Below are 23,583 nucleotides of genomic sequence, written 5' to 3'. Positions count from 1 at the left end.
ACTTTTACAACAATCTGATAATAATGAATTAAAGTCGTCCAGCCAAGAAGTAATGAGCTCATGAACTAGTTTTACAACATCAATCTGAGACAGGAGGTAAATTTAAAGATATTGTGCAGATGATAGAACAGCCCTACATATTTGTTTGATATGGGCTCTGATGGACAAATCCTGATCAAAAATGACTAAAAGATTTCTCACAGTGTTGCTGGAGGCCAAAATAATTCCATCAGAATTAAGTATCTGATTAGAAAACATGTTTCAAGGAAGTGTCAACTAATTGATTTGTGTCATCTGGCTTGATGGACAAATAAAGATGGGTATCATCTGCACAGCAGTGAAAATATGCACAGGGTTTCTGATAATCTTGCTGAACGGAAGTGGGTATAATGTTAAAAAAGCGTGATCCCAACACAGAACACAGTGTAACTCCATGACTAACTTTTGTGTGTGAAGAAGACTTCCCATTTTCTAGAACAAATTGGAATCTATCTGATAGATATGGCTCAAAATTGCAGCTTAATAACAACAGTGTATTCTCTTCTCTGTATTAAAAGGTTATCATTAGTGGTACTGAATGCTGCACTGAGGTCTAACAGGACAAGCACAAAGACTCCACTGTCAAAGGTCATAAGAAGATGATTCAGAACTTCAGTAGTGCAGTTTCGCTGCCATGGTGAACATCTGGATTTAGGACACTGATCCAAGAGTCTTGTGGTTTGTTCAGATGCATCTTCTTTCTACATGTTAACAAGGCTTGTAGAGTCTGAGATGTAGCTCTTTATTTTCAGTATCTCTGTACATTGCACAGCCTGACCTTGGTGTCAGTTTGCATTCACCTCTAGGAATATTGTGGCATTGTGTCAATGCACATCTGAATCCTCCAGACCATCAGACACTTGACGATAATCAGTTAATCAAGTGAATTTGATTAGCAGCACTACCCCCTAACTCCTATGGAAGCAGGAAGGGCATACTGCAATTTTTGTTTTGTTTCGACTATCCTTTTTTTTTTTGGGGGGGGGGGGGGGGGGGGGGGCAGCAGATTCCTGTGAAAATGTTCTTTTTCAGGTGATTATATAGGAAGCTATGGATCTCACAAAGATTAATGTCATGTGAATGTGCAACTTTATGAGCAATGTATTTTCTATTGAATTTTTTGAATAAGTGATTATTTAACATCTGCACACTGTAATTATAGATTAAGTTCTCATGCATGGTATCTAATTGACTAAGAAATTAGGCTACAGGTCAAAACACACTTAATTTACTTCTAGACTAAGGTTATTAATTTTAGGTAGTGCTGCAGAGAGTACACCTGTTTAGAACTGTAAACAATATTACTGAATAGGAGCACTATTTACTGAGAGTTTGCAACAAAAAAAACATTGAGATCTGCATTTATTTTATACGTCCACACAGTAGAAGTCCATGTACTATGACATTTCAGTCCAAGCAAAGAGAACTGAGGTGAAAGTGCACATTATTTTTATGATCTTTTCTTTATTAATGTATTTGTGGGTGTAGCCAAATTCTTATGAAGAGAAACACTACCCCACAGTGGTTAGATTTTCTCTGTGCTCCAAAATGTTTTCCTGTGTCACACAAGTGGAAATACTTTTGCCCCCCGCAGAAGGATTCTGTAAAAGACAGAAGTGCATTTTTACATGCGTCATGTGAGCGATTTAAATTAAGGTATATGTGTAACAAATATAACCTCCACTGCCAGAAAGGGTTTCATTCGCCTTTTAAAAGAAAAGAAACAATGCAAAAGGGGAAAGAATGCTTTAATTTAATGCAAATGAATTTAATGATTTCTTTGTACATGTTGGCTATAATATACCAAAAGAAATACCAGAGCCAAGAAATAATAATGAAATAATAAACATATTACTCAAAATTTGTCCTCCATGTTTATTGGTGCTGTAAGTCATAGAGAAATACCTGATACTGTGAAAACACTGATATGCTATTACCTGAAACTGTTATAGAATATATAGTGCAACCTTTCACATACATTTGTAACCTGTCCTTTCCAACTGGTATGTTTCCCTCAAAAATGAAAATAGCAAACGTTTTTCCCATCCATAAAAATGGAGAGAGGTGTCAATTTACCAACTATAGACCAATATCACTACTTCCGCAGTTCTCAGAAATCTTAGAAAAATTGTTTGTTTAAGGACTTGATAAATATATTGAGAAACATAATCTTTTAGGTGATACCCAATTTGGCTTTAGAGCAAAAAGGTCCACTTTGATGGCAGTGATGGAACTTGTCGAAGGGATATCTACTACATTAGATAATAAGAAATATACTGTTGGTGTTTTTATAGATGAGATGATGAGATGAGATAGCATTTATTTATCAGTTGCAGGTCTTTTGCCCACAACCGAGATGACAGACCTTGTCGACCGTACATACAATACACAAACATCACATTGGGGAGACAGGTCACGCTAAGTAGCGAGGAAAAAAACATTGAAATGTGTAACACAGAAGGATAATACAGGAATGCACAGATATCAACACACCATAGCACAATAAACACAGACAAGCAACATGGGAAAGAGTTCCAGTGTGTACATCTGATCTGGAGCCGCTGCAATCTATGACTGCGCCTCCAGCTGACCCAATGTCCACATCAGAGGGGAGGTAAGTGTTGGAGTTGGTGTTGGATCCAGGGTAGGGAGGGTGATGCGTCAGTGAGTGCTTATCAGTATCAGTATATGTATGTGTTTGCATGTCCATAGTTCAGCTGAGACAGTGTCCTTCGCCCTGCCAGGCTAAGAAACAGTCTTCCAGCCAACCTAGGTGGCCTTTGCTTGGAATGGGAAGGAACAGACTCAACACAGTCGTTATCAGGGAGTTTTTGTTCGGCTCCAGCCTTGAGCCCACAGCTGGCGCCGAAGGGGTAGCCGGATTATGATGGTAATTTTTCTTTTGCAACAACTCATAAGAATTTCAAAGCTGTTCTTTAACCCCTCGACACTGGTCTCTCAATCTCCCGTTGGAGAACCGCAAGCTTAACCATGATGGTATCAAACTTGCGTTCCGTGGTCTTGTCATTCTTTTGCTCAGAGAGCCGATTCTGAGAACTCACGACTGCAGTTAGCTGTTCCACGATGTAATCCAACTTTCGCTCAAAGGTGTTATTCTGAGCAGGCCTCTCCTTGATGTAACCCAATATATGCTCAGAGGTGTTATTCTGAGTATTCACGGCAGCTGTAAGCGTCTCCAAGGTCTTAACCATGCTGCTCTCAATGAGCCCGTTCTGAGAAGTCGCGTCTCATCCCATCGTTTCAATCCCAGCGGGCAGATTTGGGGGGGTTTGAACAGCCGGTTCCGCTTTCTTAATTCTCCGATAAGCCAGGGCCAAGCCAGCTCCGATCAGCAAGAATCCTGTTATCATGGTTCCGAATAGGTAAATATCTTCAGCGTCCTCGATCGACAGTCCCCCAGGCACACGACCCTCCATTTCTGCCACCCATCCATCGTGTATCCGGCAGGGCACTCGGGCTCTCCCAAGCCCAGACTTCTCGTTGAGAAAAGGGTGTCAATAACATTCAGAGACCAGTTGATCAAATCCATAATTTTATAGACTTAAAAAGGCATTTGATACAACTGATCATAGTACATTAATGAACAAACTAGAGAGATATGGTATGAGAGGGATAGCGTACAAGTGGATGAATAGTTACCTGGATGACAGACATCAATATGTGCAAGTCAATGGTGTAAAATCAAATCAGTTGAAGGTAACTTGTGGGGTTCCTTAGAGCTCTGTGTTAGGCCCTAAATTACTCATATATAATCAGAATCAGAATCAGAATACTTTATTAATCCCGAAGGAAATTAGAGTTACAGCAGGCAGCACGCTAATGGCGCATGCGCACTTACAAAGGAACCTTCTGACCAACTTTACACAAACATCACATTGGGGAGACATGTCAGAAAGGTAGGCTGATAGGAAAAAAACAACGAAAATACATAGCATGAGGTAAGAGGAGGAGAAAAAAAACTCCACTCAGACTGAGCTGCTAGTGGGAGAACAGTTTGATAACAGAAAAAACACCTCAGCACAAAAAGCACATGACTATTGTTAGGTTTTGTATTGTTGATTGTCATTTATGCTTAGAAATATCTACTTATATATGCTTAGAGGTGTATAATTAATTGTGTAGTGATAGGATGTGTGATCTTTAGCAGGCTGCAAAGGCTTGGTGTGCATTCCAGAGTGTTCTGGAATCCACACCTACATCCTGGGAGCATGGGAAGAGGTCGCACCTTGTTTTATTGTTTTATGGTAGGATAAACGTGGCTATATCTGTTTTAGTCTAAGTGCCTTTTGTTTATGTGAACTGCTGGACTTTCCAGACCAGTAGGTTTAGGGAAGTCATTTATGGGGTCACACTCTGACCCCACACACACACACACACACACACACACACACACAATCCTTTGTTCACATGTATACCTATGTAAGATGTTATATGTTAATGACCCTATGCATATTCATGTTACCACAATAAAAGGAGTGCTATGGGGAACCTGGCTGAGAGTCTGACGGAGGTCAAGTGGTGGAACGACACTTGGCTCCAGGCAGGTCTCCCTCATGCATGAGTAACATGAAGAACTTTGCCTACTTCGTGTCTTGCTTTGCTGTGTAATTATATTGTCTTCAACGTTCCAGCGAATAGGTTTAAGCTACAAACCTATCACTATCAATACTCCATAGAAACACAAGACAAGCAACAGGGGCGGGTAAAGGGTAAGAGAGAGCCGGTGTAGACAGCGCATCCGGTCCTGCAGCATGTCTGCGCTGGTCCAGTCGACTGCCATCTTCCCCGGTAGGGCACAAGCATCGAAGGCGTTTGGAAAGGGAGGGGGGATCAGTGTGTGCATATCAGTGTAAGTGTGTGTGTGTGTCCAGAGTTCAGCTGAGACAGTGTCCTTCGCCCCGCCAGGCTAAGTAAACAGTCTTCCAGCCAACCCAGGTGGCCTTGCATGGAATGGGGGGAACAGTCTAAACACAGTCGTTATCAGGGTCTTTTGTTCAGATCCAGCCTTGAGGATCTGAGGATCTGAGGATCAGCTGGCGCCGAAGGGGTCTCCGCATGAAGTGATGATGGTTTTTACTTTAGTGCGAACAACTCATATGAATTTCAAAGCTGTTCTAACAGTCCAACACCGGTCTCTCCATCTCCCGTTAGAGAGCTGTGAGCTTTCTATGATGTTATCCAAACTTACGTTCTGTGATGTTGTCATTCTTTTTGCTCAAAGAGCAGGTTCTGAGAACTCACGACCGCAGTGCACTTCCCCAAGATGTGATCGAATTTGCACTCAAAGGTGTTATTCGAGCTAGCCCCTCCAGATGTAATCCAGTTTTTCACTCAGAGGTCTTGTTCTGAGTATTCACGGCAGCCGTGCGTTCTCCAAGATCTTCTCCGTGCTGCACTCAGTGAACCCATTTTGAGAAACTCACGCCTCGTCCCATCATTTCAATCCCAGCGGGCAGCCTTGTGGGGGTTTGAACAGCCGGTTCCGCTTCCTTAATTCTTCGATAAGCCAGGGCCAAGCCAGTTCCGATCAGCAAGAACCCTGTTATCATGGTTCCGAATAGGTAGATATCTTCAGCAGTCAGGCTCACCCGAGCCCAGACTTCTCGTTGAGAAGGCTGTCAATTGCATTCAGAGACCAGTTGATCAAATCCATAATTCCTCTTTTAGGTTCTAAATAATGTATGTAATGTTACCAAACTGTTAAAAAAACAAATAAAAAAACAAACAAAAAAGTATTATTTTTGGCACCAGACCAATGAAAAATGTGGCTACAGTCTGGGATCAGTGGCTCCAGGAGGGAGTATCGTCACGGCGTAACAAGCTGGCTACAGCAACTTATTTCTGGCTTCCCATGGCTACCGGATTCACTTCACCCATTAATTCAGGACTTTCTCCTCAACATCCTGCACCTTCACTGCAACCGCTTACCTGCCCGGCCCACCAGGGGATTTGCTGTCCAGCCCGTCGAAGGACTTTCTGCTCGGTCCGCCGGAGGATTCACTGCTGAGCCCATTGGTTCTGCCTTCGAGGAGGAAGCAGCGCCCATGCCGCCGATGCTCCTCACGACAGCCGGATGCCAGATGTGTCCAGACGTGATAATATGACTGCAAATGAAAGGCCGATGTTCCCAAAAGGTTGATTCTGTTCATCTGGACGTAGCATTTTCAGTGGGAGAAACATTTTGTCACTCATCCAAGTGACTTCTTCAGTCTCAGCCTACTGCAGGTTTCCCCAACCTTATAAACAGATCAGTGATCAGTGGTCTTTGATCAATTGTCTTTCAGTGGGCTGGTTTCAATTATTGCACAATGTACTGCTTATGGGTGTACCTAACAATATAAAGCGCCTTGAGGTGACTGTTGTTTTGATTTGGTGCTGTACAAGATAGAATTGAATTGAATTGAACTGACCTCTGGTGGAGACGTCGCTGGCCCAGATGACAGAGTGGCAGTTGCAGGTGGTTCAGCTGGTGGTGCACAGACAGCTGGATGGGCTCTCCTAAGCCTCCGGCAGGAACAGGTGGCGGCATGGAAGCTGCAGACGGCTGGAGTGGCCTCCCAGCACAAACAGACAGCGACGTGGAAGCCGCAGGCGACTGGATGGAAGCCACAGATGGCTGAAGTTGCTCTCAATATCCCCCAGGGAAAACAGATGGCTGGAGTGGCTCTCCTGATCCCCCAGTGGGAACAGACACAGGGCCAGCAGGTGCAGAGAACTCTGGCTGAGGTGAAGCAGGCTGAAGCTGCACAGGGCACAAAGCTGGCTCAGGATGCTAGGGCTGGGGCTGCGCAGTACAGACTGGCTGACTGAGCTCACCAGTGCACTCGGCAGATGATGGAGGTGACTGGGTCAGCACACCCGAGCTCTCAGTGGAGGCTGGAGGCTGAGACGACTCGGCTAGCCTCCAAGGTGGAAAGGGCTGTGCAGCTCTTGTTACCTCTAGGGGCCACAGGCTCAGCCTCTGATAAAGCTCTGGGAAGAGATTCAGACTCTGGGGGGCCTGACGTGGCCGAACAATGCATAGTCTCGGAGTTAACAGTCTCAAGGGTGACTGACAGAACAGTCCATTCAGCTTGAATAAACAGCCTCTGAGGAAACAGTCCTTTTACTTTCAGTCAAGGAAGAGGCACGAGTTAAACAGTCTTTCTCCTCCACAGAACTGGAAATAACATGCATAGAAAAACAGGCTTCTGATCCAGTTGTGTCCTCTTCCTCTATTTGTCCCACTATCCTAGCATTCAACAAGCCAGTCTTTGTCCACTGTTTGTTTGTTCTGTTTTGCTTTTCCCTTGGACTTCTGGCGACCCTCAGTTTTCGTAGCATGTTTCTTACTGAGAGCCTCAATCTCCTCCTCATGGTCATTATCAGCCCGCATCACTGCAGCTGCAGCACCAATTGGTCTGTCGATCTCCGGCTCCCTTCTCACATCCCTCGCGAACAAGACCCCGAGATACTTGAACTCCTCCACTTGGGGCAGGAACTCATCCCCGACCCAGAGTGGGCACTCCACCCTTTTCCGGCTGAGAACCATGACCTCAGATTTGGAGGTGCTGATCCTCATTCCCGCTGCTTCACACTCAGCTGCAAACCATTCCAGTGCGAGCTGGAGGCCATCACCCGATGAAGCCAACAGAACCACATCATCCGCAAAAAGCAGAGACGAGATTCTGAGGCCACCAAAGTGAAAGCCCTCCGCGACTATAGAAATCCTGTCCATAAAAATTATGAACAGAATCTGTGACAAAGGGCAGCCTTGGCGGGAACAAGTCTGACTTATTGCCGGCAATGCGAACCAAGCTCTTGCAACGGTTGTATAGGGATCGAATGGCCCGTAGCAATGGGCCGGATACCCGATACTCCCGCAGAACCTCCCACAGGACACCCCGAGGTACACGGTCGAATGCCTTCTCCAAGTCCACAAAACACATGTATACTGGTTGGGCAAACTCCCATGCGCCCTCAAGTATCCTTCAGAGGATAAAGAGCTGGTCCAGTGTTCCATGACCAGGACGAAAACCTCATTGTTCCTCCTGTATCTGAGGTTCAACTAGCGGACGAACTCTCCTTTCCAACACCCTGGCATAGACTTTCCCAGGAAGGCTGAGGAGTGTGATCCCCCTATAGTTGGAACACACCCTCCGGTCCCCCTTCTTAAAGATGGGGACCACCATCCCGGTCTGCCAGTCCAGGGGTACTGCCCCTGATCTCCACGCAACATTGTAGAGGCGTGTCAACCCTACAACGTCCAGAGCCTTCAGGAACTCGGGGCAGACCTCATCCACACCAGGGGCTCTGCCACCAAGGAGTTGTTTAACTGCCTCAGTGACCTCGCCCCCGGAAATTGGCGGGTCATCCCCCTCATCCCCAGACTCTGCTTCCTCTTCGGAAGACGTGTCAGTGGGATTAAGAAGGTCCTTGAAGTATTCCTTCCACCACCCGACAATGTTCTCAGTTGAAGTCAGCAGCGCTCTGCCAGCACTATACACAGTGCAGGTGGAGCACTGCATTCCCCTCCTGAGATGCCTGACGGTTTGCCAGAATCTCTTCGAGGCAGTCCGAAAGTCATTTTCCATGGCCTCTCCGAACTCCTCCCACACCCGAGTTTTTGATCGTGGCTCAAGAGTTGGGAGTTTGCCTTGTAATCGGAAGGTTGCTGGTTCGAGCCCCGGCTCGGACAGTCTCGGTCGTTGTGTCCTTGGGCAAGACACTTCCCCCGTTGCCTACTGGTGGTGGTCAGAGGGCCCGGTGGCGCCAGTGTCCTGCAGCCTCGCCTCTATCAGTGGGCCCCAGGGTGGCTGTGGCTACAATGTAGCTTGCCATCACCAGGGTGTGAATGTGTGTGTGAATGGGTGGATGACTGGTTGTGTAAAGCACTTTGGGGTCCTTAGGGACTAGTAAAGCGCTATAAAAATACAGGCCATTTACCATGTACCATTTGCTTCAGCCACCGGAGCCGCATTCCGCTTGGACTGTCAGTACCTGTCAGCTGCCTCCGAAGTTCCACAGGCGAACCAAGCCCGATAGGACTCCTCCTTCTTCAGCCTGGTGGCTCCCTTCACCTCTGGTGTCCACCATTTGGTTCAGGGATTACCACCACAACAAGCACCAACCACCTTGCGGCCGCAGATCAATGCAGCAGCTTCGGCAGTGGAGATGCTGAACATGGTCCATTCGGACTCAATGTCCCCAGTCTCCCTCGGAATGCTATTGAAGCTCTGCCGGAGATGTGTGTAGAAGATCTCGTGGACTGGGGCCTCTGCTAGGCTACTAGTGATGTGTCGGTTGCGAACGAAATGGCTCCTAGAGCCGGATCTTTGACGTGAACGACGTGAGCCGGCTCCTTATTGGGAGCCATGGGGTTTTTTTTCCCTTCTCTCACCCTCTCTCTCACACCGGGAAGGGGGGGGGGGGGGGGTAGTTACACTTGCGGTAGCACAGGAACAGAGCCGGAGAGAAAGAGAGAGAAAGAGAGCCAGGGACAACAACGTCACATTAGAAAGGTATAGTAATCATCCACAACTATTTTCAGTTGCAGATGATAAAGGATTCAGAAAGTTTATTCATGCAGGCCCATATGACGGAGAATGTGCATCTTCTTTTTGTTTTCATATTTTAATTTATATTTAATTGTGTTGTGGCTTGCAGTGTTTTATGTTGCTTCACTTTAAATTTGTTTAAAAGGAAAAAACTGAAAATTTAAATAGCTAAAAGTTGAAATGTGAACAGTTGGTTTTTGTATAATATGATTTATTTATTACATTTTATGTGGAGTGAATAAATAAAAGTATATTTACGGTGGCCCCTAGAGACAAAGCACATACAAACTTCAAAACACGTACGAACTCTGAAGTACATACAAACCCTGAAGCATGTACAAACTCCAAAACCCGGAAAAACTCCAAAACACAGAAAAACTCCATAGCACGTACAAACTCCGAAGCACGTAAAAACTCCAGAACACGTACAAAAGACAACAGAAGTGCTCCAGAATGCTAGGCGCAGTTTTGAGCTTTTGTTACCTAGTGGCTACACAAGCCAGCAAGTACCAACGACCGGATTTGGTGTGTGGTAGTAACAGGTAAATGAACTTTTTGTTTTTAATTATTTGAATATATATATGAGTGCTTGTGTATAAATATACAAATAATTCACATATGCTTTCAATTGTGTGATTTAAGTGATCTAGGTAGCTCTGTTTTGGAAGTTCAGTTAACGCTAGAAATGTGTTTTGGAATTTGTACGTGCTTTTTGGAGTTTGTACATGTTTTGTCTGTCTCTAGGGGCCACCACATATATTTATATATAAACATAAATAGAACCATGTTTTTTTTTTTACTTTAGTAATTTCTTTTGAGCATAATTTTATATTATTGTTTATAATAAATTAATTAAAGCGACACAACAACCAGAAGAGCCAGTTCGGAGCCGAAAGAGCTGGAAATCCCATCACTAGTGTACTCGTGAGAAGTGGAACGAAAATCATACATGATTCCAAACATTTTTTACAAATAAATAACTGCAAAGTGGGGTGTGCATAATTATTCAGCCCCCTGAGACAATACTTTGTAGAACCACCTTTTGCTGCAATTACAGCTGCCAGTCTTTTAGGTTATGTCCCTACCAGCTTTGCACATCTAGAGACTGAAATCCTTGCCCATTCTTCTTTGCAAAACAGCTCCAGCTCCAGCTTTTTAGTAAGCCGAAAGAGCCGGCTTACTAAAAAGAGCCGGCTCTTTCGGCTCCGAATTGGCTCTTTAGGTTGTTTTGTTGCTTGGTTGTTACTTTGTATTGGTCTTTCACGTGTAATTCCAATAAAATTGATTCATGTTTGTGGCTGTAATGTGACAAAATGTGGAAAAGTTCAAGGGGGCCGAATACTTCTGCAAGCCACTTGTTACGACCCGGGTCGAGGCCGCAACGTAAAGGAGACAAATACCAGAGTGTAAATAGGAAGAGGTATTAATCTTACAATGGCATCACAGTCTGGCTAAAATGGCTGGTGCCCCCAAGCTAAAGACAAGTGAGCTCTTTGGGAAGCTTGCCTCAGGTATGTTTTTATCCACACCTGACTAGGTGTGGCCAATTAGCACCAGCTGAAAACATCGAGGAGATAGGGGCTTTAAGCATGGATGCCCCTGCATGAGGATTTGAAGTTGCCACACTGAACACACAAAAAGTAACATGTGACCAACACAAAGAGCACAACAGTCACAAACCCAAAATGATTACTTGACCTGCTACAACACAAAACGAAGAGTAGCAACAAATAATCACAACCAAGTGATCTGGTGTCTCCATCACACAAATGGTCACATACAGTGGCCCTATACCACAACAAGTTACTTTAATCCAAGGTTCAGTGAAGCAAGCATACTAGTGACCCACCACAAAATGTAGAGCTATGGCCACACAACGATCACATCAAGGGTGGCTGAGCACCCCTCTGTGTTATTGCCATCACCTGGCCAACAACACTCACAAGTGATCCAACAAAAGTAGCCATATTCCCCACAACACTAAAGGTCACAGCACAAAACACTCATCTCATGAGGATGTTATTAGCATCCAGCGACACACTATGCCAACTTAAAAACGACCTACCTGCCTCACCATAAGATCATAATGGACTTAAACCTCTTGCCAAGTTTTGTGCCACTGGTTTACTATGAGCAACTCCCAACCTAAAATGCTAAAAACCAATAAAACTTTACTTATCTTCAGTGGTGTACCAGGCTCGAGGCAACTTGAAACGCAAATTCAAGGGTAGGTGTTGGGTCTGTGTTTCCACAAGCCCCGCTAATTCTAGAGACTTATTCATCATGAAGAAAACAAGACAGTCGATCAATCGATATTGAGAGACAGTTCACACAAAACACATCAGAGCAAAGCCACGCCCACATGGTTCTAAGACAAGGCATTGTATGTATATGTGTGAACTTCTGTATCTAAGTAAGAATGTCTCTGTGTGTGTGTGTTATGTGAGAATGTGTGTGTGTGTGTGTGTGTGTGTGTGTGTGTGTGTAAGAATGTGTGTGTGTTACCTCCTGCTGACCAAAGGGTCATAAAAGCAGGAGCAACATCACAAGAAGCAGATCTTCCAGATAGGATGTATCTGCAATAAAACATTACAGCCCCCCACCCAGAACCTCGAGAATCTGGGGGGAAGGACAGTGGAATCCCTTTCATCAGAGTTGGCAAGCATAGAAATGACAACATTTAACAATTCACTCTAACATTCCCTCCTGTGTTGTGATTTTTATGCTCCAAATTATTCCTGTGTAGTATATTCTTAGCCATGCACCTCGTGCTTGACATTTTCAGCGCAGGCGTCATTTATACACAGGCTTCTGTCATGTCATTTGTTTCAGTCAATTCATATTGTTATAAAAGTACATAATTAACAAATTTATTAGGAATCATTTTAGTTAGCATTGACCTTATACACGGTAAAATGCATCCTATACATAAGCAAATCAATGTCAGTGCCCCCCCCCCCCTCCTTTGTACCCGGTCTTCCTGCCACTTACCCAGAGCTGGCCTGGATGTGTGTCACCTTCTTGCAGTGCGCTTGATGTATCCAAGTGTTCCAGCAATCTTCACTGTTGTGGTGGTCGTCAGCAGCACCTTCCCATCGTGGACTGGATCAGCACTTCCTCTCCATGGCTTTATCAACATCCAATCTCCAGACTTCAGACTCTGCTCCTGCAGAGAAACAGAATCATCTGTCAGATCATTTGTTCTCATGACTTCTTTACTTTTAAACATTTCAAGCATCTAATATGCTAATATGCTCTCTCTTCTGCTTTTCTATCATCACTACAAAAGACTAGAACTCTCTAAGTGTCACGGCTGGCGGGATGAGCCGTGTGGTGTGGAGGAAAAGGAGGACCCAAAATGCAGGCAGCCGACTGATGATATGAGTGAGGGTTTATTTACAGGTGACAGTGGCAGAACAGACAACGAAGCATGAGAAAACAACTGAAGAAACCTAAACTGGGAGAACTAAATGACAAACCTGAGAGCATACAAAAGGGGCGTGGGGCAGAGAGACGCAGAGACAGGAACGGAACACCATAGAACGCAGACGAGCCGTCAACGAACACAGACCGACACCCACTATATATACACACACAAGGTAATCGGGTAATCGCACACAGGAGGGAAGAACAGCTGATCTGAATACACATGATGACTGGAGGACACAAGCTGACCACAATGACAACAGACACAGACCTTCAGAATAGAACAGGAAATCCAGAACACGAGCCTTCAAAGTAAAGCAGGAAACACACAGACTGATTTACAACACAACACGGGGACATGAACAGAGCACCGAGGACAGACACAGGTAGGGCTGAATATACACCAAACTTCAGGTTCAACCCTAAACTAGTACAAAATCAGAATAAACACAAGGCGCAAAAATGAACTCCAAGGAAACACAAAACGCTGGGTCAAAATGACCCAGGACCATGACACTAAGCATGTCCTGCCTGTCTTCCTAAGTCTTAACTTTACTGTTCCATTAGTTCTCTCTGCCTGCAAAATTTTTTTTTAAAGGTATTTAATCCTAGAGTGAGTATAAACTACTCCTGCCATCATTACTCTCCCTCCTGTTGAGACCTGAGACATGGCATAGCCCATGGCTCAAAATAGCAGCAGTCTTATACAAATTCTTAGGCAGTATTGGTTCATCACACAGATAATAAAGACCATCCTGCAAGCTTGCTCCTTCTGTAAGTCACAACCGTTTTCCTGCAGTAGGTGAGTGGGCCTACATGTCTGCTGATGTTGTACTGCTAAAATGTTAACACCATGTTTACCTAAAGCTGCCTCTTTTGCGATCTTATCTGCAAAATCATTCCCTAATGCAACTGGATGTTTCCCTCACATGTGTGCTGCATATTTACAAACTGCAATTTTACTAGGTAATAACACTGCCTCCAGCAGATTTTGCAAAAGTTTGGCGTGTTCTACAGGTTTCCCTGTAGAGGCTGTCACACCTCGTCTCACCCACTGCACTACAAAGAAATGTACTGTAGCAAATACATACTGGCTATCAATGTATATTGTCTCTCTACAGCTTTACACGCTTCCGTTAAAGCTAGAATCTCTGCTGCTCAAGCAAATATGAAACATGCCAGTTGTCCTGCATAGATAACTTTCTCACTGTCTGCTACAGTAAAACCTGTTTTAGTCTGTCCCTCTGCTGTCGTAAAACTCAAATCATCAACAAATCTAACCTTTCCCTCAACGAGTGGCACAGCTATTAAGTCATCCCTCGGCTTACACTTTTTCTCCACGTGTACTCATGAGAAGTGCCCTCTTCTTTTGTTGGCAAAAGGGTTGACAGATTTAGAATTGTGCACCACTTTATGGTTATGTATGGTTGTGAGAGTAACAGTAACATTAAAGACAAGTGTCTTGTAGGTGACAGAAATGTAAATTTAGTCTGCAGTAGTAAACATCTACCTTGTGTGGAACTAACAATGTCAAAAGGTTAAATATACTATTTCGTGAAACATTGTACAGCTTAAGCTGCTGCACATACTGATCTCACGCAAGGAGGTAAAGCACAAGCAACTAGAGCTAATCTTTTAGGATAGTAAGTTACTGGCTTCACTTGTGGAAAAAGTGCTGTTAGTTATTTCACAATCACCTGGCATTTGTGCTGTTCACAGAACCACAAATCCATCGCTGGACCTCCTCTGCGCTGTCACTTTTGGAGCTTGGCATGCTCCCTCAGGTTCTCATGTTCCAACGCTGCTGAAGATTTTAAGGCAGAGCACGTCGTACACCATAGTTGTCTTCCTCAACGTCAACGTCGAAACTCTTTCATCTTATTTAAGATTTGCTATTCAAAATCTCCTTGTGACAATCCTTTGGAAGCCCAGTAGCACAGCTCTCTGTGCTGAAGGTGATCTCCGATCCTCCTGAAGACTCTCTCCAGGCCTCAGCTTCCATCTTGTGGGCGATCCCCTCAGCGACTCCTTCTCGTCATGGCACCCCACAATATCTACAAATTTAAAAAAAATGACACTTCTCTCGCCACACGGCTTTTGCCATGTGTCAACTCACCAATGAGATATGTACTAGAATGTTGCACAGTCTTCCTAAAACAATCTCCAGGGTTTGTCCCTTGGAGCAGCTTCACTCCAACCTGTAACCCTGTGTAAAAACACGTTAGTCAGCAATTAAATGTTTAGCTTGTTTAACTCCCAGCTCCACACAGAGCCTGTATCCTAGAAGACAAAGTCTTAAAGTTAAAACAACTTCACATTTGCAACCAACGGCAGCTCATAAGTGTAATAAAGTATTCAGCATCACAGAGACAATATCATTGCAGGTTTATTCTGAACTCATTAAACTCCTACTTTTTCCCATAATTTGTTCCAAATCATTGAACATCTCAACGTCATTCCACATTGTAATCAGTGACTTCCCTTAAGTTTGTCACTCACCATGAGCCCAATAGTGGTCAGATAATAAGCCCCATGTAACTATTATGTAACCACTGCACATCTGTTCAATTGTCACTTGTCTGTCTGTGCTGAATCCTTTATAAGCACTCTTAAAGAAAAAACAAACATTAGCCAAACACACGTTTCATCCTGGTTGTCAGGTGTCGGCCATCCAGATTCCAGAGGTGCTGTGAAAGGTCATAAAGTTAACACTCTGCTGTGAAAAAAGTAACAATGGTCTCATCACAGTATGTCTCAAACTGTATTCACTTCTCCCCTGTAACATTGACATTTTCTCCAACATTCTCTCAACAACAGTGTAATTTTATCATCAACATATAGCCTGTAACTACAATTTTCTTCACACAAAATCTCAGTAATCCTGTGGTAGAAAAACATCATTAAGTTGTGTCCTGCTGTAAATCACATGATCAAATCACATGATTAACCATCTGCTGTAAAAAGAAATGTAAATGTTAGTGCTGCGCAGGTGTATACACTCTTTCTCACAGTAATTTCTGTGAGCAACACAAGCTGGTGAATAACACCCCCATGGTAAATTCACAGACACAGAAAATTTAAACTAAAAAGGTTAAATTTTCAGAGTTCACATAGTCATGTGACCCAAGTTTCCTCCTGTGGTCTCCTTCTGCTCCTGCAACAGATAGACACACACAGAGATACATCCACACCTTTGTCAGGTGGGGGTTAACTTCACACAATGGTGTTAAGTCAGTCAGTCTTGCCAGCTTCCCCATTTATTTTAAAATTCTCACTCATTCACTCAGTCATTCCCTCTCTTGCTGACCGTGGAAACCACCGTCGCATTCGTCTCCACGCTCAGCAAAACGACGTCATTTCAAAAAGAAAAACAATTTAGACTGGATTTCCTCGTTGAATCCTTTTGGACAGGAACTTGTTTCCTAATTGTCCCAAATAAGTGGCTTTCTCCTGAGCCCATTTTAATTTTGGAGAAGCTCACTTTGCAACAGTTTTCTCGGCGACGAGTCGTATAGCGCTTCTGTTCTAATCGTGCAGATCTGCTCAAACAGAGATCATCAAACAAAACTTTCAGTGCACCATGAAAGTAACAAAATAAAAGGAAAGAAAGAAAATAAAGGAAAGAAAGGCCTTGTTTAAGTCATGACACGTGTTCTTCATGCCAGGGGGATAAATCGTAACAACCCAATTGGCAGGCTCAACTTAGTAACAAAAGACAAATGAACAGCCAGTTTAATCTCAAACATTCATCCAATCACACACAACATACAGCATAACCCTGTTGTCTCAGCACATAATAAGTTTCTTCTCATGTAACCAAATGTGTGCCATGGTAAAACTTCTTCACACACCAGAAACTCACAATCAGCTCACTCATTTAAAACCTCTCATCAGCATTCTGTTTTCTTCCTCTATGATGCAACCATCTGTCCTCCTATAATATTCAGTCCACTAGTCTATGTATCACTTTCATCTTACTAGTGACTTGGACAAGATGACAAACAGAATCTCATGCTTAAGATGCTGTCTGGTCTTCATGAGTATCATTTATTGTGTATGCATGTAGGGTTAGTATAGTTAATGCATTTTCTGTATATTTTTGTGTTCCTCTCTCATCACATTTTCATTATTCTCATCACTGCTTAAACAACACACATCTCTCTCTCTGTTTTTGTTTTTTGTTTTTTTAACTGTCCTTTTCTCCAAAACTGAAAGTAGCATTACATTACCAAACACTCTTCATGTTATCGTTCATCAACACAACTATTTCATGTCTTTTTGTCAACTGGGCAGGTGATCTGCAGAATCACGTCTGCCCCAGCCGGATACCTTTTCACACACACCGTGACGTCAGACACGCTCACACTCACTTCTGCTTAGAGCACAATTTCACTTCATTCGTCAATGATCCACACACCACGTGCTGCCCAATAAAAACTTTGCAGTGTATTTCATCCTCTTTCAAGGCAGACTTACACAGTTTATTCTCCATTACAAGACAACAATCAGCCACACTCACGCAGACCACGTCTGGCCCGCACACACACAACATAGGCCTATCGCTTGCGCCTACACGCACAGCTAGCGCCTACACGCACAGCTAGCGCTCTCTGTTGAAAACTCTCAAACGCCCCATATGGCGGAGAATTCAACCATCGGACACTCTCCTAATGCCCCAAATGGCGGCGATTCCGGACTCTCTTCACGGCGGAGTCACCGAACCTAGGTTGTCTCTACACCCGGCCACACGGTGGAGAAGCCTGTGTCTCTCTCACCCGGCTAGCGCGCTCCCGTACCTGTGTTCAACGCAGGTTCACGTAGCCACTCTCTAAGGCCTTCTGTACTCACTGTTCGTGTTGTTTTCGTTCATGGGAAGAGTCTCTGGATCCTGTCAATCGCCATCCATCCCGAGGGGAGTTCAGGTGCAAACTTTCCGGCCTGGTGACAAAGTGAAACACCAGGGCTTTACGTCAATCGTCCCAGACGTTGCGGTGGCGTCCTCTCCCTCTCCTCGGTGGATGCGATGTGTTGGGCTCCGGCTTGGAGGACCAAATAATGTTGGGTCTGTGTTTCCACAAGCCCCGCTAATTCTAGAGACTTATTCATCATGAAGAAAACAAGACAGTCGATCAATCGATCACTTGCGCAAGGGAGGCCTGTGTCCACCACGAAAATGACCTCACATCTGACCTCCTCCTGCTGCCTTTTATTGAGAGACAGTTCACACAAAACACATCAGAGCAAAGCCAAGCCCACATGGTTCTAAGACAAGGCATTGTATGTATATGTGTGAACTTCTGTATCTAAGTAAGAATGTGTGTGTGTGTGTGTGTGTGTGTGTGTGTGTGTAAGAATGTGTGTGTGTTACCTCCTGCTGACCAAAGGGTCATAAAAGCAGGAGCAACATCACAAGAAGCAGATCTTCTAGATAGGATGTATCTGCAATAAAACATTACAGCCCCCCACCCAGAACCTCGAGAATCTGGGGGGAAGGACAGTGGAATCCCTTTCATCAGAGTTGGCAAGCATAGAAATGACAACATTTAACAATTCACTCTAACAGTAGGCTGCAGACCAGGGGTACAGTCTCCCACCAAACCCTGAAGCGTACCCCCACCCAGGATAATCACCAAACACAATAAACTAAAACAACAAAGCAAAACAACAAACAAGTGCTTCGATGGAAAGTCAGCACAGCCACCCAGCTGAAACACACTAACTAAAGGGACGTTGCTCAATCACAGTGAACACCATCACTCACCCACTTAACCTCTTAAGCCCCAACGCCCCCTGATACGGGGGCAAAAAGCAGGAGATCGGGTAGGCTTGGGGCTTAAGAGGTTAAAAGCAATATAAAAAACTGATATTCAGTCTCCACTAAAATGTCCAAAGATCCCGGACGAGCCCCCACTTATGTTACGACCCGGCTTGAGGCCGCAACATAAAAAGAGGAGACGAATACCAGAGTGTAAATAGGAAGAGGTTTTAATCTTACAATGGCATCACAGGCTGGCTAAAATGGCTGATTCCACCAAGGCAAAGACAAGTGAGCTCTTTGGGAAGCTTGCAGGTATGCTTTCATCCACACCTGACTAGGTGTGACCAATTAGCACCAGCTGAAAACATTGAGGAGATAGGGGCTGCAGAGTGACGTAACACCACTGTATATTAGGAAATGCACCCTAAAGCATGTCTTTTATCCTGCCTTCCTTCTCTCACCCCAACCGGTCACGTCAGATCTCCCTCCCTGAGTCTGATTCTGCCAGAGGTTTCTTCTTGGTAAAAGGGAGTTTTTCCTTCCAATGTGCTTGCTCATAGGGGGTCATATGATTGTTGGGTTGTTCTCTGTATGTATTATTATGGGGTCTACCTTACAATATAAAGTGCCTTGAGGCAACTGTTGTTGTGATTTGGCGCTGTATAAATAAAATTGAATTGAATGGAATTAAAAGCAGCCATTAAAAAATGTAATCACTATGGCAATATAAGCATTGTCATTTGTACTCATTTACAGACATTTAGTTACTCTACAATATTATTCTTGCTGTTAGCTTTCACATTGTGACCTTTACATGTAATATCTAACGTGCCATTTAATGTCAGAGAAAGGTTCTAGCTTAAATGCTACTGAAGTGAACCTAGAGGCATTAATGATCTTATGGGGTTTTTTTTTGTTTAAATTAATTTTGTTATTTTACCACCACTCAGCGATCCCTTGCCAACTACTGTTAAGTAAGAGCTCGAGAGGTTATGAAGCTTTATGCCGCACTTTGTATCTGAGTAGTTCAACGAAAATATTTTAAGTGTTTTTCTGCAAGTGATGGGTGAATCATCCCAGCTCTGATGTAGCAGCTCCTGTTCATCACAAACAGTCTTTTTTCTGCTTTGATGAACTCTTTATAAGCATAAACCTTCACTGCAGAGCTACAAAAGCATTTGCTCTCTTAACCTGAACATTGTTAGGTCTGAAAGATATTACAGGCTGCTGGCCTGTTGTGCTGTTCTTTGTCTAGCAGTGCAGAGAAAAGGTGTGACTCACTGCGTTTCCACCACCAAACTGTGCTATTGTCTGAATATTATCAATACAAAGATATCACTTTCAGATTGTCAAGATATCTAAAAGAAAAAGCAAATCCCTTTATACCCAGCACAGGATGACAAAGCCTTGAACCTCTCTTGAATGTCAACTCTTTTATTTATTATCCTGCATTTTTGACATATACATATACATATATACATACACACACATATATATATACACACACACGCACACATATATATACATATATATATATATATACACACACACACACACACACACATATATACACACACACATATATATATATATATATATATATATATATATATATATTTAAAGCTTTTATCATAATTAGAAATAAAACATTTAATGCTTGATGAGCACCCACCCCAAAGGTGTGGAGAGAGACAAAGATAGACAAGCATAGCTAGGACTGGCGTATGCCATGGATGTGAAGAGATCCTCTTGAGGAGGCGGAGGGATGGAGGGAGGCAGAGGCACATTGAAGCAGATGCAGAGAAATGTGAGAGGGTGTCAGTGAGACTGGTGATGACGCGCTCATGGCTGCGGAGAGCTGGTGAGGCCGCGGCCCTGGCTCTGACTCACCTCATCCCCACGGGGCCTCCTGGTTGACGTCACTCAGTGTGCGCTGTGGCATTTCTCTGCTTCAACTTCTTTGTGTGCAGCAGCCACACTTCAGCCTTTCTCACATCTGAGAGAGTCTGAAAATCTGCATTTGTCTACATTTACAGCATCCATCTATCTATGTTAGTAAAGCTGAAAAACAATAGCACACAACAATAGCACACTTTATTAGCACTATTGATGCTGCTACTTTATACATATATTAGAAATATTCAAAAGGCATCATAGGATTGTTGATATCGGGTATAACAGAAAATCCTAATGGTAATCTCTTCCTACAATCTCTGTTTACTTTTGTTTTCACCTGCTATTTGTGTATAATTAGACACAAAGAGACAAGGTTACTAATGTGCTGATTTCAGCCCCAATAATGTGGACCACATTCTACATGCACTGATTAACATGGGCGTTAAAGATCCGTTTACTTTAAAAAATAAGTATGGGCTATAATAACAGCATTTGTTTCATACAAACATCTATGTTTGCTCACTCCTGTCCTCCAGCATCGATCTACCTTTTTTTAACCCCCCTTATTAATCTCTCTCGCTCTCTTTCTTACCTTTTAATAGTGGCATGGCCATCCTCTGGTTCGCACACGCTGCCGACTGACACACCTGCAACCAATCTCCACTCATCTCCTGCTCTTAAGCACCAGCTCATCCTCTTGTTCTCCATCACATCGTTCCATCTACTTGTGAAAATCTCACTCACGCTCACACTTAGTAAAACTCTAGTTCTTGTTACCTCAATGATCCTGCCTCAGACTTACCTTTGTCTCTCGCTCTTTTCACTGTTGCAGAGCCTCCCCTTATATTTGAGCTGCCATCTCAGTTCTCAAAGGTGGCTTTTTGGAGTCACTCTCACATACCTGTAAAGTGCTTACCTGATGCTTACTGCATGTATGCGTTAATACATCTGCACTTTATATGCTAATTGTTTTCCAGTTGTAAGTGACAAGAAGAAATTAAGCTAAAATTGTGAGGCAAGCAATGTGGCCTTTGAATTGCTTTCAGGCTTGGCTAGGTTTCACTAATACTGTGTGAACATTGAGTTTCATTCTGTTAAGAAGAGCACACTGAATGCTCTTCTGGACCACTTTTATGCATCCAAGTCAAAGTATAGCATCAGCATGAACTTCAAGCTGATTTATTAAATGAATGAGCCTCAATTAAGCTGCATATGCTGTTGCCCTGAAAACAGAACAACAGCACCTTGGGTTTGTACAGCCACGGTGCTAAATTGCCTTGTGTCATTTTGACCATATACAATATAACAAGCAGGAAATCTTTTTATTTAAAACAAAATATATCGATAGTTATCATCGGCATAGCAAGGGTATATATTTTCCTGAAGACTTTGTGGCTAAATCTGTATATTAAAACAAGACGTGCAATTTTGGGGCCGTTACTCAACAAACCTGTATCCTAATGAGAACACACACGATCTTTCTTTTAGTGTTTTCATTTGAATACAAAGCCGACAACACAAAGCATAGTTTAAAACCAGCCCAAAGATACCTAAAAGAGATCGCCACACATAATCAATCGCCATAGAAACGTGTAAAGGTGGAAATGGAGGCTACAAAGCTACAAGCCTGACGGCTCATCACAGCTTTTGTTTCCTGTCGTATATCGAGCTCTGGCTGCCGGGCTGGCATCGGTATACACTCAGCTATAATATCACTCTAGGTTCTTAGCGAAGCTGGAAACCTGGAGAGAGGTGTGTGTGTCTGGAAGTGGACAAGCAGTCCCGGTCAATTTCTAGCAAACCAGCTAAAAATAAATAAAGAAAAAACAACTATATGTGCTGTTCAAGATTCATCTGGGAACACAATATATGAACCGAAACAAATAAACAACATTTTCAGGGATTTCTATAAAACGTTGTATTCACCACAAAAAACCCATCTAAAAAGGAAATTGATCAGTTTTTAGACAACATAACTCTCCCAAAATTATTAGACTCTCAAGCAATGGCACTGGATTCGCCACTGACATCAAGTGAACTCCAGGAAGCCCTGATAAGTATGCCCAATAATAAGGCTCCAGGTCCAGACGGCTTTCCTGCAGAATTCTACAAAGAATTCTGGACGATTCTAGCACCAGTTTTTTACAGAACGTTGTTAGAAATCAAAGAAAAGGGCAGACTTCCATCAAATATGAATTCTGCAAACATTAATCTCCATCTAAAACCAGGCAAAGACCCTGTATATCCCTCAAGCTATTGTCCAATATCCCTTATAAATGCAGACCTCAAAATAATCTGCAAAGCTCTCTCGAAGAGACTAGAGAAAATAACCCCCCTCTTAATTCATCCTGACCAAACTGGTTTCATAAAAGGTAGGCACTCAACAAATACACGTAGATTACTTAATTTGATAGACTACTCATACAGTAAAAACCTTGAAACTACAATATTTTCTTTAGATGCAGAAAAAGCGTTTGACAGAGTTAACTGGAAATTTCTATTTGCAACTTTACACAAATTTGGTTTTGGATCTTCTTTCATCAACTGGTTAAAAATATTATATAATTCCCCAACAGCTTGTGTCAGAACAAATGACCAGACATCCTCCAGCTTATGTCTCCTGAGGGGCACCAGGCAGGGATGCCCACTCTCCCCTTCACTGTTTGCAATTTTTATCGAACCACTAGCAGCAGCAATTAGACAGAATTCAGCAATTAAGGGCATAAAATGCAAGAACAGGGAACATAAAATCAGCCTTTATGCAGATGATGTGTTACTCTTTCTCCAAAATTCACAAACCAATATCTCTGGGGTGATTGAATTGATAAACTCTTTTGCAAGAATATCAGATTACTGAATTAACTGGTCAAAATCTACAGTCCTTCCGATTAATTGCTCCTTCCATAA

At 43.3% G+C, this 23,583-nt stretch overlaps 1 long non-coding RNA gene across 1 annotated transcript in view; it reads right to left on the bottom strand.

Annotated features, from left to right (window-relative positions):
* Positions 1-4,097: 4,097 nt before the first annotated feature.
* LOC146525590 (uncharacterized) overlaps positions 4,098-23,583 on the bottom strand; it is a 95,513-nt gene continuing 76,027 nt past the window's right edge. Inside the window, exon 2 of the long non-coding RNA XR_014873025.1 lies at positions 4,098-4,719. This is a non-coding gene — a long non-coding RNA (uncharacterized LOC146525590). The remainder of the gene's footprint in view (positions 4,720-23,583) is intronic.

Source organism: Neolamprologus multifasciatus, chromosome 1 (genome assembly GCF_963576455.1).
Source record: "Neolamprologus multifasciatus chromosome 1, fNeoMul1.2, whole genome shotgun sequence".
In the NCBI taxonomy this organism is placed as follows: Eukaryota; Metazoa; Chordata; class Actinopteri; order Cichliformes; family Cichlidae; genus Neolamprologus; species Neolamprologus multifasciatus.
The sequence above is the reverse complement of the archived record's forward strand: the minus strand, read 5'-3'. Positions and strand labels throughout refer to the sequence as shown.